Genomic DNA, 12617 nt, shown 5'->3' with positions numbered 1-12617 from the left:
CTCTCTCATCGATGTTTCTAGCTCTCTATCTCTCTCCCTTCCTCTCTGTACAAAATCAATAAAATATGTATATTAAAAAAAAAAAAAAGTGGGGAGTCAACATGGCTTCTTAGAAAAGTATAAAGCACCATTAAACTTCAGTACCTAAAGTTTAATCCTCAATCAACCATTTTTTAACTACACAATCTTGGGAAATTTATTTAACCTCCCTGGGGCTTAATCTACTTGTAGCATAAAAGAGCTGGAACAGTATAAAAATCAGCTGAGACTAAAATACCAATTCATGACTCCACTAGATGTGATTATTTAGCTGTGGAAAGGGGACCCAAAAATGTTCATTTTTAATAAGCATTCCATGTAAATACGTGTCCCACAATGAGAAATATTTAATTAATAGATCTCAAAAGCCCTGGCTGATAGATATGGCTCAGCTGGTTGAGCACCATCCCATGCACCAAAAGATTGCTGGTTCAGCCAAAACTGGTTTGGCTCAGTGATAGAGCATCGGTCTGCAGACTGGAAGGTCCCAGGTTCGATTCCTGTCAGGGGCATGTACATTGGTTGCGGGCACATCCCTGGTAGGGGGTGTGCAAGAGGCAACTAGTCGATGTTTCTCTCTCATTGACATTTCTGGCTATCTCTCTCTCTTCCTCTCTGTAAAAAATCAATAAAAAAAAATAAATAAATAAAATAAAAAATAAAAAAAGATTGCTGGTTCAATTCCCAGTCAGGCCACATAACTCAGGTTGCAGTTTCAATCCCCAGTTGGGGTGCATACAGGAGCAACTGGCTGATATTTATCTATCACACTAATGTGTATCTCTCTCTAAAAAACATTTTTTTGGGGGAAAAATATCATAAATCAATTGACTCTAGTTTCTCCATTTTCACTTAACAGGGTGCTACTTTCCACATCCAAAACACAAGTTCTGGCATAAAACAAAAATTCTCTGCTTCATCATGGGATTTGTTTTTGCACCTTTCACCCAATACTTAAAAAAAAAAAAAAGAAAGAAACAAACAATAGATGAGATTTGGCAGTCCTACAAACTGAACTTTCATTCTCTTAAGACAAATACAGTTAATTCAACTAAGTTTTATTTTTTAAATATATCTTTATTTCAGAGAGGGAGGGAGAAATAGAAACATCAATGATGAGAGAGAATCATTATTGATTGCAGGCCTTCTGAACTTTTCTCCAACAGGTATTTCTTTATATACAAATTCCAATAAACATACAATTCTTTGTCCTAAGAGTTATAGATATTTGATGCTCTGCTGTATTCAATGTACCACCTTATCAAACCCCCTTTTTTAAAAAAAAAATATTTTATTGTTTTTTTTACAGAGAGGGATAGAGAGTTAGAAACATCGATGAAAGAAAATCATCGATCAGCTGCCTCTTGCACACCCCCTACTGGGGATGTGCCCACAACCAAGGTACATGCCCTTGACAGGAATCGAACCTGGGACCTCTCAGTCCACAGGTCAACGCTCTATCCATTGGGCCAAACCAGTTTTGGCAAACAACCCTTTTGTAATGTCTTGCATATATATTAAAAAACCGGTTTAGTTCAGTGGACAGAGTGAAGCCATCAGACAGAAGTGTCCTGGGTTCAATTTTAGTCAAGGTCATGTACCCGGGTTGCAGGCTTGAACCCCACCTCTGGTCAGAGAGTGTGCAGGAGGCAACCAATTAATATGTCTCTCTTATATCACTGTTCTCTCTATTTCTTCCCCTCCTTTCCACTTTATAAACAAACAAACAAATAAATAAATCAAGTGAGGATTAGCAAAAGCAAACAAAAAAATACCGGTCTCAATCATTTCAGAAAAATGTATTTTACTTCAAAAAAATTATCTGAAGATTGTAATGGAGGAAGGGGAATATCACAAAAGGGGAATAAAACAAACCCAAAATGAGGGGCATTGTATATATATAACTAATCTGCCAATATCACAAAAGATAAAGACTGAGGAACTCTTCCAGATTAAAGGAGACTAGAGACCTGAGAATTAAATCAAGAAAAATGTATCAAGAAAAAAGAAGAAGAAAAAAGCTGATAAAGAGCATAATTGAGACAACTGATGAAAACAGACTATGGACAATATTAAAATGTTGTAGTTTAAATACTACATAAATGCTAAATTTCCTGAATTTAACCACTCTGGTTACCTAAAAAAAAAAAAAAAAAGATATTTGTTCTTAGGAAATTAATACATTCTTAAGGATTGTAAGAGGGCATATGTGCAATCTACTCTCAAATGGAAAATTTACATATCTATACACATACATATACATATATATGAGAGAATAATAAAGCAAATGTGACAAAATGTTAAATATCAGGAGATCTGGAAGGGTATAAAGAAGTTTTGTACTATTTATGTAACATTTCTATAAGTTTGAAATTATTTCAAAATGACAAAAAAAAACCAAACTGGGTTATTTTAAAAGCATTACTCAACACACACACACACAGAGGCAAGAGTAGGCCTTCCTTCCTCTGGTTCCCAGCACTGGCTTTCCTCAGGCACCCGGAACCCAGGCCTCCCCCCTCTGGCTGCTGGCAGGAACCTGGGACCCAGGCTGGCTTCCTTCCCACTGCCCGAAAGCATCCGGGAACCTGGGCTGGCTCTGCCCACCTGACCTCAGCTTAGGAAGGACGTTTGGAAGACGTCTGGTCTAATTAGCATATTACCCTTTTGTTATTACAGAGTCATTCATTGGTTTGATTGATTCCAATTAGTTTTGGAGGCCCTCTCAAGTACATCTGTGAAAAAAAAGGCAATTGTTTTCAGATGAATTGGAAGTGTCTCTCTCTTGCTTTCCATTTAAGGAAACTCCTCACCCTCTACACACACACAACATAAAAACTCACCCTACCCCATTCAGTCACAGCTAATTAGAAGGATCAAGGTGGAGAATAGTGGCTCTCTGACCTCTTCTCAATTCCTGTGAGACCCAATTGTACTTTCTTTAAATAAGTTATGAGAATTCCCTATAGCTTTTATAACAAATCTTTTATTTAAGCTAGTTGGGGCTGATTTCTTTTCCTTATAGCCAAACAAACTCTGAAACAACGGGCCTTTGAAAAATAGAAATAAATGGTGCAAGACAAATAATTAAATTAATCTTTGTGCTTCAAAAATATTGGTTTTTTGTGTGTTGGGGGATAAATGGTGATGGAAGGTGATGGGTGATGAGCACACAATACAATACACAGATGATGTGTTATAAAACTGTACACTTGAAACCTATATAAATTTTATTAACCAGTCACCCCAATAAATACAAAAATAGTTTTAGTGGGGGCTTAATGGTAAGATGTAACAAGGCTTTGTCAATTCAACCAATTATACCCCTTCCTTTAAAGAGAAGCAGAAAAGCAAACATGGAACAATCTTATTTTCTGGACAAGAGTATGTAGCAGACTAAATCAGACCATGTCCCCTCTCCTCCCACCTTACTTAATTTATGGCTGCTGAAGCATAGTCCCATCAGTCACATCAAGGATTTTCTTATCTTTTGCCATACTATTGATAAGGAAATGGGTTTTCAAATTCTGTGTCTTTCTTTAAATAACATATAAAGCAGGATAAAAGAAATTCAAGAGGTCTCTCTCAAAAATAGAAACTATTAAATTTCATTATAACTCTGAAGTAGGAAAAACAATATTAATAGATTTTATCTTTCTCACATATTGTCTCCTGATACGTGAACTTCTGAAAAAACAAAACTGTGTGTTATTTTTTCCTGATAATTATTCTAAGTGATAATGGTTAATTTCTTTAACCAACCATTCCTCCTTTTTTTTTTTGCTAAAAACAATTATTGATACTAGGCAGGGGGGCGGGGGCAGTTGGAGGCGAACCTTACCCTTAGCCCAACAGTGAAAAAAAATGAAAATCAAGAAAAATTGTTTGTCTTTAAATAAAAAATGTCTTAAATATCCTTTGAAAAAATCATAGATTAAAATTTTTTTTTAATATTCTGGTCTCGCCATGACCGGTTTGGCTCAATGGATAGAGCGTCGGTCTGCAGGTCCTGGGCACATCCCCAGTAAAGAGTATACAGGAGGCAGCTGATCAATGTTTCTGTCTCATCGATGTTTCTAAATCTCTATCCCTTCCCCTTCCTCTCTGTAAAAAAGCAATAAAATACACTTTTTAAAAAATTTTCTGGTCTCAGAAAATGTTGGATAACATAATTACATGAACTTACTTTAAAATTACCTTATAGATACTACAAACCAAAACTAACCCTACCAATGTATTACTTTGCTTTCTGCCACAGGCTCAGACTTTAAATGCTGCAGCCACATTGGCTGTAACACAGGTGTGATTACTCAATATAATCTTTCTCAATAACAAATTTCAGGACCAAGAATGTTTATTACTTTGGATTAACTCTAAATTGAGCAATCATCTAATAGTTGCTAGAAAATTATCTCTCTTCAGTTGTTTAGAATAAAGAAAGCTGCATAATAACTTGTTTCTCATGTTGATCTTTATGCAGGTCCTTTCTCAAAACAAGATTTCATATTTGAGACAGTTTTAAAATGCAAAAGTAAATATTTTAATTAAAAGTAATCTGTGACTGACCTGTTACATTCAAAATGACCAACATCACAGACAGTTTAGGTAAATAACCAAATCAGATTTTTAATAAAGCTGTAAAATTCACCTAAAATACAAAAATGCTTTCCTAAACCTTCTAAAAATAACATTTGATTTATGAGCTGTCCATGAGGAAAAAACCGATTTCATATTAAGTAAAACATAGGATTACTGTTCTCTTGAAAGCATATGTTACCGAGGATTAATAAAAACTATTCTTTCTTAAAGACACAAATAAATCTAATTACATTAACCTGAGTTAACATTTGAATTATAAATGTAGCACTTAGCAAAAAGGTTCGCAATAACAAAAAAATTTCTTTTGGTTAAGTCCTACCTCTTTATAAAATACGAATTGTTTGATTGCAATAGCAAAAATTTTAAATACTGTCTACTTCAAATTTAATGCACTTAAAAACAATTTTCAACCAAAAATATTACTTCTTCCATATTAAATAAATATTTAGATAATACAAATTATCTTTCACTACTAAAAAAACACATGAAACTCCTTTCAACATGTGACATTGGAAAAGAGACAGTAAAAAAAAAGACAGAGAGCCATTCCAATATCAACCCAGCCTAAAAACTAGCTAACTTTTATACAGCAACATCTCAAATAGTATCTATACTAATAAAAGGGTAATATGCTAATTAGACCAGGAAACCTTCCGGGAGACCTACGGATGTCCTTCTGGACAAAGCTATGGTGGCGGGCTAAGGCAGAGGAGATTAGGGGCAATCAGGCCAGGAGGGGAGGGCAGTTAGGGGAGAGCAGGCTGGGGGGGAGGGGAATGTTGGGGGTGAGCAGGCCAGCAGTGGCGGGCAATTGGGGGTGAGCAGGCGGCAGGGGGGCAGTTGGAGGGGAACAGGCCTAAACCCATAGTCGGACATCCCCCAAGGGGTCCCAGATTGGAGAGGCTGAGGGACACTCTTCCACCCCATGCACGAATTTCATGCACCGAACCACTAGTACTTTATATTTTGCCAGTCAAAACACAAAAATAATTTTATGATAAAGTAAAAGTAATTCTGTACTCAACATTAAAAAGTAAGTCTCACTGGATACAAGTATTTAACACTTATTCTAACATATGACATGAAATGGTCACCTGATCACTATAATTATTTGATATGTAAATGTGTTCACTTAAACAAAAGCTTTAAATTCAACAAATAATTGGTGCCTACCATCTGCTAAGAATAAATCCTTTGATGATAAAAGCTATTATACACTATTAATTTTTTTTTTAAATGTAGCGTCTTCTAAGAAAATTCCATTCTAATATTTCTTAAGTTTTCAATAGCTCTTCAAAGTCCAATTGGTTTTATACAACATCTTAAACACACAATGGTAGTACCCATTAAAAACCCCGTGGTGCCGAAACCGGTGTGGCTCAGTGGATAGAGCGTTGGCTTGGGGACTGAAGGGTCCCGGGTTCAATTCTGGTCAAGAGCATGTACCTTGGTTGTGGGCATATCCCCAGTGGGGGATGTGCAAGAGGCAGCTATCGATGACTCTCTCTCATCGATGTTTCTAGCTCTCTATCTCTCTCCCTTCCTCTCTGTACAAAATCAATAAAATATATTTAAAAAAACCCATTTTAAATATATTTTAAAAAGTGGTAACTTTCAGAAAAACTTGGTTGTTAGGATTTATATAGTATACTTTTTAAAATAAAACCATAAGTTTAAAGGTCTGATGCATGAAAATAGCTATTTTATTCTTAGAAATAAAATACCAATTTAAGAAGTTATTTTGCTAAGACCACTAAGGCATGGATTAAGGGAAATAATTTTTCCTAACTTATTGACTTTTTCCCCTTACTTCTTCATTTTTAGATCCAAGAAGTCTTAGAATTTACTGTGGTATATATGATAAGAATTCGCCGGCTGGAAGCTGTGAGGAAGACAGACAAGCCAAAAATGTAAGAGAGTTGTCAGAGACCTAAAGAGTTGAAGAGAAATGAAGAAGCCCCATAAAAAGGTTCTAAACTTAAGTTCAGATCAAAGGGATCCTATAATTCACACTGACTACAAAAGGGAAGTATGATCAAAATGTAGTCACTAAAAATAAAATTTGCTCTCCAATTACGTTATGATTTTCTATAAACCCAGCTAAACAGATAAACAACTAATCCCTCAAACTCAGCTATCCTAAGAACAAAGACCATTTGACTAGTTTTCCCCAAGGGACCAAGTGTTTCAAAACTCTGGAAACAAAAATTATGCCCAACATTTTAAAAATTTGCCTCGACAATCCCAACTTAAAACTTAGTCAACTGGGAGGTACAGTAATAAAAAACAAACATTAATAAAGTAACCACTTAAAATAAAGTATAATATACTAAAAAAAAAAAAAAAAAAAAAAAAAAAAAAAAAAAAAAAAAAAAAAAAAAAAAAAAAAAAAAAAAAAAAAAAAAAAAAAAAAAGCGCCAGTCTGGTTTTACAGGAATCAAAACATAGCAAAACAAAAAGAAGCAAACAAACAAAACCCAAAGCAATGAAGCAGGCCAGTAGGAAGAAAACTATTCGAGTGAAGGCAGCTTTTTTTTATAGTAATTTTTAACTTGATATTGTTTGTTTGAAGCTAAATTAAGTCCACATGCTTTATGTATTTAGACCTGACCAAGGTCACTATCAAGAAAAACCTGGGTATAGACAATGTTTCCTCCTATGGCTACATAAACCAAATCTCCCTAAGAGTATACTGATTTCCTACATTAGATAGTAAGTTAAAAGTACCAACTTAGCCACCATTATTAATTACTTAATCTTTCAAACAAATGCACAATCTTTACACAGGAGTTAAGGATCTGTACTTATATGATCACTCAGCATATTACAAACCCCTCCACAAACTCTCCCACTACCCACTAACATTTCACTTTAAAGTACAATAAAATATTTCAGAGCCTCTAAGTAATATTGTCTTCCCTGATGAAACTCTGTGTCAGTTATTTTTACTATTATTTTTAGGAATAAAAACTTATCAATCTAGTTCAAATATTAACTTTCTCTTATTCCGTTATATATATTTAGAGCAAAATTTACAATAGAATAATAAGAGAATCATAAAAGTGTATATATTCTCCAACCTTTAAAGTACTGCTGGATTAAAAGTCACTCATCTTTCAGTTGCTTCTCAATCAGAATGGTCATTAAATGCCATTAATTGCCCACTCATATCTCACTGCTTAATTCAGGCCAAAAAAAATCGACCTCCCACTATACAGATGAAATCATCATTCATCTATATCATTTAAAAAATACAACTAAATTACACCACTTCATTTTCTGCATCAATCTATAAGATTCTGAAATTAGCACAAAGTGGATTCAGGATCCTGTTATGGTGTGGCTTCCATTTAAAGCCTATTAGGAGTGACTAAATTTCACATCCTATTACAGACAAATGGGCACATTGGGGGTAGGGGGATCATGAACTAAAACCATACTTTTTTACCTACATAATTATGATAGTGTGCCATAAGACAATATTAAAAGGCAGCAAAGCATGGAGCTTCACTTTGTTAAATAAAATACACAATTAACTTAGAAAATTCTTAAATATATGGGGGAAATGGATGCAAAATTTAATAGTGAGAAAAGCATCTCCACACCCTGTGAAGTAACAGGTTTGGGCTTGTTTGTACAGCTCCCTAAAAATTAATGAGAGAGTACAAAAGCCAAAATCCACAAAATTGGTAAAGACTTGGAAATATTTCACTCTATCTAGATTAAAACATCTAGTCACACAAACCAGATTGCATTTATACACTTATTAAACATTTTAATTTAGCATACTGGCTGAAAGATGCTTGGATTAAACCGAGCAAAAACTATTATTTGTACCGAAAGATTTTTTTTTTTTAATGTGTAAGAGTACCTAGCTTCACTAGTGAAATTTCTAAGGCTACTACCTGAGTGTTATTTTTTTCCCCAAAGTGCTGTCTGTCACTTTATTTGCCTCTCAGGAAAAACCAATAAAATCAATCAACTAAAACACAGCATTGTAATCTGCAGTAAAGTCTACATATTTTTTGTTAACAGTTTAAGGAAGAAAAAAAGCCCAGTCTTTCCATGTAAACATAATAAGCCAGTAATATGCTGCAGACAAACGCACTGCATGGGGTGTGGAGGACCCGAGCTGATTAGATTACCACAACATCAGCCTGGGGCCGCCATTTTTAGAATCTGTAAAGGACAAAAGAGGGAAATTTCACTTTTTACTTCCCATCTCGGGAATTAAAGGGAAAAACGGACTGTGTTCCAATTAGGTGTTGATGTCTCCAGCCTAGAGCTGAATGCACCTCACTTAATTCTGCCCCCAAGGTTTCCAGAACTCCAAATACCTTACATTTATTCACATCTCCAAAAAGGAGGGCAAACAGGGAAAAACGGGGTTCACTAACGCCAACTCTAAGCGCTTTCCCTCTGAATTTAAATTGTATCGTTTTGAAGGCAGTGTAGCAAGAACGGCCCTCCGCGGAACTAAGGCCAGGGGAAGAGAGCACTCGGACTGTTGTTTCTCTCCCTCCTCCCCCGGTCAGCACAGTGAACCGTTTGTTTCTCTTCTGTGTCTGCTGCCAGTGTTGGTGCCAATCCCTCGGTCAAAATAAGCTTTTCTGAAATGGGCCATATTGTGGGTCCTGAGCCTCCGGTGCAGTAAAGGGCAGCGATAATGCCAGAGAAGCGGGGGAGGAGGCGGCAGAAGGTTTGGGGACCGGGGTGACCACCCCGGGGGCGGGTTTACCTTCCCCCGGGGAGGATGGGAAGCTGCCTCCTTCCCCCACAAAGGGAGGTAGAGACCCGGGCCGCCCGCTTACCCGCTCGGCTAGGGACGATAACATTACCCCGGAGGCTGCCGGGGGTGGAGAGCCGGGAGAAAACGAGGCCTAGGATCGTCGGCACCTGAACAAGATGCAGCGGAGGAGGGAAGGCAGGGCTGGCAGCTCCTGGGACCACCTCGACCAAACCCTTCCAACAGCCACAAGCCCCCCCACCCACCCACCCAGGCGGCCCTAACCTGCCCAGGAGGAGGGCACCCCTCCCCTAACTCCCGCTCTTCAGGGGGTTAACTGCCAGTTCCCCCTTCCCCAGCCCTAAAACCCGCCATAATGCTCCCCTTCCTGGGGACAGGGAGGAGAAAAGGAGAAAGTCTATTCCAAAAAAGCAACTGTCTGGCCCCAACCAGGATAACCAGAGAGCCAACGTCTGCTCCCCCCGCCCCCCACCCCCCAAGAGGATGAAGAGGAGAGGACCCCCGTCCCGTCCCCCTGGAAACACGCGTCCCTCCACCCCGCAAAGCCCCCGTGAACTCCCAGAGAGACGACAGGCACTGACCTGTGATGCTCACACACCAGACGCCCGGACCCCGTTATCCGTCCGACCCCCGGAGGAGTCTCTCCGCACCTTCACGGTCAGGCGACCCCCCGACAGCAGCCACTGCGGACGCGGGACCCGGCTCCGCACACCCCCTCCCCAGACAGCAGCGCGCAGCCTCTCCGGCAGCCGAGGAGCAGGGGAGGGGGCACCCGGTCCGTCAGCAGGGACGCGGAGGCGGCGGCGGCGGCGGCGAGGCTGCTCGGCGTGTCTGTGGTGGCCCCTCTGTGGCCGCTCCCGAACTCAGGCACGGTTTCCGACTGGGCCCCCTGCGCTCGCTCAGTGTCACTGCCTCTTGTTGGCGAAAATGGCGGACCGCGGCGGCGACGGCGGCGGCGGCGGCGGCGGCAGCGGCGGCGGCGGCGGCGTCCGCGGCGTCCAGTGCACGGGGCTTGCCCGCCCCGCTCCGCAGGGGCAGAGCGGGGGGAGGGGGGAGGGGACGAGGCTGCCCGCCGCCATCTTGCTTGTGGGCTGCCACCCTCCGCTGCCTGCCTCTTCAGAGGCTCCAAAACCGGCGCCTGGAGGCCTAGAGGGGAACAGAATCTCCGTCTTTCCCACACACAAACACACACACACACAAAAAAGATGCATTCGACAGTTCACCGGAGGTTTGGGGAAGAAGGTTCGGTATTTGGTGGGATTGGTTCCTTTACCCCTTTTCCCTCCCCCCCCACCCCCCGCGAGGAGCCCTCAAGTCTGGATCTCGGGGGGCTCGGGCTTGCCACGACCGGATGGATGGAAGCTGGACGCCCGGAGGCCTCGGGAACGGCCGCCGCCGCCTCCCCTCGCCCTCCTCAGTCAGCGCGCTCTCCCGCTCTCCGCCGCGGCCCCCACCCCGGCCGGGCCCCGGCGCCCGGGGGACGCGGGTGTAAAATGACACCCGCTGGGGGCCGAGGCGGCTCCAGTGCGCAGGCTCCGGGCGCGGGATAAAAGCGGAGCCGGCGAGCCCGGCCCGTCTCCATGGAGGAGCGAGAAACGGAGGAGATCGGGGGCAAGCAGTAAGGAAAACAGCCACCAGCGGCGCCGCCTCCCTGCCACCGTGTCCGGGGTAAAAAAAAAAAAAGCTGTCGTTGCCGTAGCTGTCGCGGCCTCCTACTTCTCTGAGCCCCGGGGAAGAACTTCCCCGCCGAGGGACAATGCGGGGAAGGGAGCGGGAGTTCCATGATGTGGCTGTGACTGAGGGGGGGGGGGAGGAGAAGAGGGGCAGACCGTTATCGCGAAGAAAAAAAGGACAAGGCCGGAGAATAAAACATGGGTCCCCCTCCCCCCCCCTTTAAAATGGCACGGTGATTCCCGCTCTTGTTTTCGGGGGGGTCTTTCCCCGAAATGGCGGTTTCCGTCCTGTCCTTGCCTCACAGCGACCCGAACGTCTGGGTACGCCGAGTGGGGGAGAGGCGGAGGCGGCCCACGCAGCCAATCGGGGCCGGGTGTGCTCCGCCCGGCGCCTTGTGATTGGCCGGCGATGACCTCATGCTGCAGCAGCGGGCGGGGCCAGCGCCCTGAGGGAGGCTGTGAAAGGCAGAGAGGGAGAAGGGACGGCGGGGTTCGTCGCTGCCGCGCCGATGTGGAACCCAAGCAGTGGCCAAGGGACTCTCAAGGCTCTTCCCTGACATTTCCTCCTGTCCCTGCGCGAGGTGAGGGCCCCCGGCTCGGCCTCTGCGGAACTTCGGGGCGCTGGCGCGGACGAGGAGACACAATTGCTCCCCATGACTTTTTTTTGTAACTGCGTCAGGGCAAGATGGCGCTGGGCCTCCTTTGGGGCGCGGGGGGAGAGGCACGTCCACCGCCGCCGTCGCAGCGCATGTGACCGGGCTGCATTCCTGTGGGGTTTGGCTGGGACCCAGGCCGGGCGGGGAGGGGAAAGGGCTCGGGCGGCGGAGACTGGCGCGGTTGGCTTGGGCGACCTGAAGAGGAAGAGATGACTGTTTGAGGGCCTCCCCTCCCCCGCGCGCCCCACAGCTGCGGCTCCGGGGGAAGGGGGGGGGGGGGGCCGGGCCGGGCGGCCGGCCCTCTCGGGGTGTGGCGGCTGCTGGTGGAGGAGGTTTGGCACCCTGTTTTGGTATCTGCCTATCTCCTTGCGAAGCAGACGTAACCTAAGGTGGCAGGGTCCCTAGGGTGAAAATGTGAGCCCTTGGAGCCACTAGACTTCTGGGCCACAATGCAAGGAGTATCAATTATTTTCTGAGAAAACGTAGTTTTATCAGACCGAATAAAAAGTAGTCCCTTTTAAATTTGGAAGCAGGTATAAATAACACCCAGGAACACTTTAATTTTATAAAAGTTACCCCCCCCAAAAGGGAATATATCTGAATTCTGAGGGCCCTTTTCAAACTTTTTGTACCTTCCACTGTAATTTCCCTGTCTGTATCTTCTACAAGAATGTGCAATGTCATCAATGGATTTGCCTTTCTGTTTAAATTTAAGCATGATCAGTAATACAGAATAAAATCTAGTGTAATCTGAAGTTTTAAAGCTGCTTTCAATACTTGTATATTGTCTTTCTATCTCCCTCTTACGTATAGTTTAAAATAAAATTATAATCACTTGGTGAATGTTAAGATTCCTGCACCATTATGAAACATTAAATCCTTCTTTAAACCACTTTTGTGGAA

At 42.6% G+C, this 12617-nt stretch overlaps 1 protein-coding gene across 9 annotated transcripts in view; it reads right to left on the bottom strand.

Moving 5' to 3' along the window:
- The window catches only part of KMT2E (lysine methyltransferase 2E (inactive)), an 86961-nt gene extending 76860 nt beyond the window's left edge, over window positions 1-10101 (bottom strand). For all 9 annotated transcript variants that reach the window (XM_036429664.2, XM_036429668.2, XM_045578535.1 and 6 more), the window contains exon 1: window positions 9967-10101. The gene's annotated coding sequence lies outside the window, so the exon portion shown is untranslated. The remainder of the gene's footprint in view (window positions 1-9966) is intronic.
- Window positions 10102-12617: the final 2516 nt, after the last annotated feature.

Source organism: Pipistrellus kuhlii, unplaced genomic scaffold (assembly GCF_014108245.1).
Source record: "Pipistrellus kuhlii isolate mPipKuh1 unplaced genomic scaffold, mPipKuh1.p scaffold_m20_p_10, whole genome shotgun sequence".
Classification (NCBI taxonomy): Eukaryota; Metazoa; Chordata; class Mammalia; order Chiroptera; family Vespertilionidae; genus Pipistrellus; species Pipistrellus kuhlii.
Note: the sequence above shows the minus strand (reverse complement) of the source record. Positions and strands in the feature narration are given on the sequence as shown.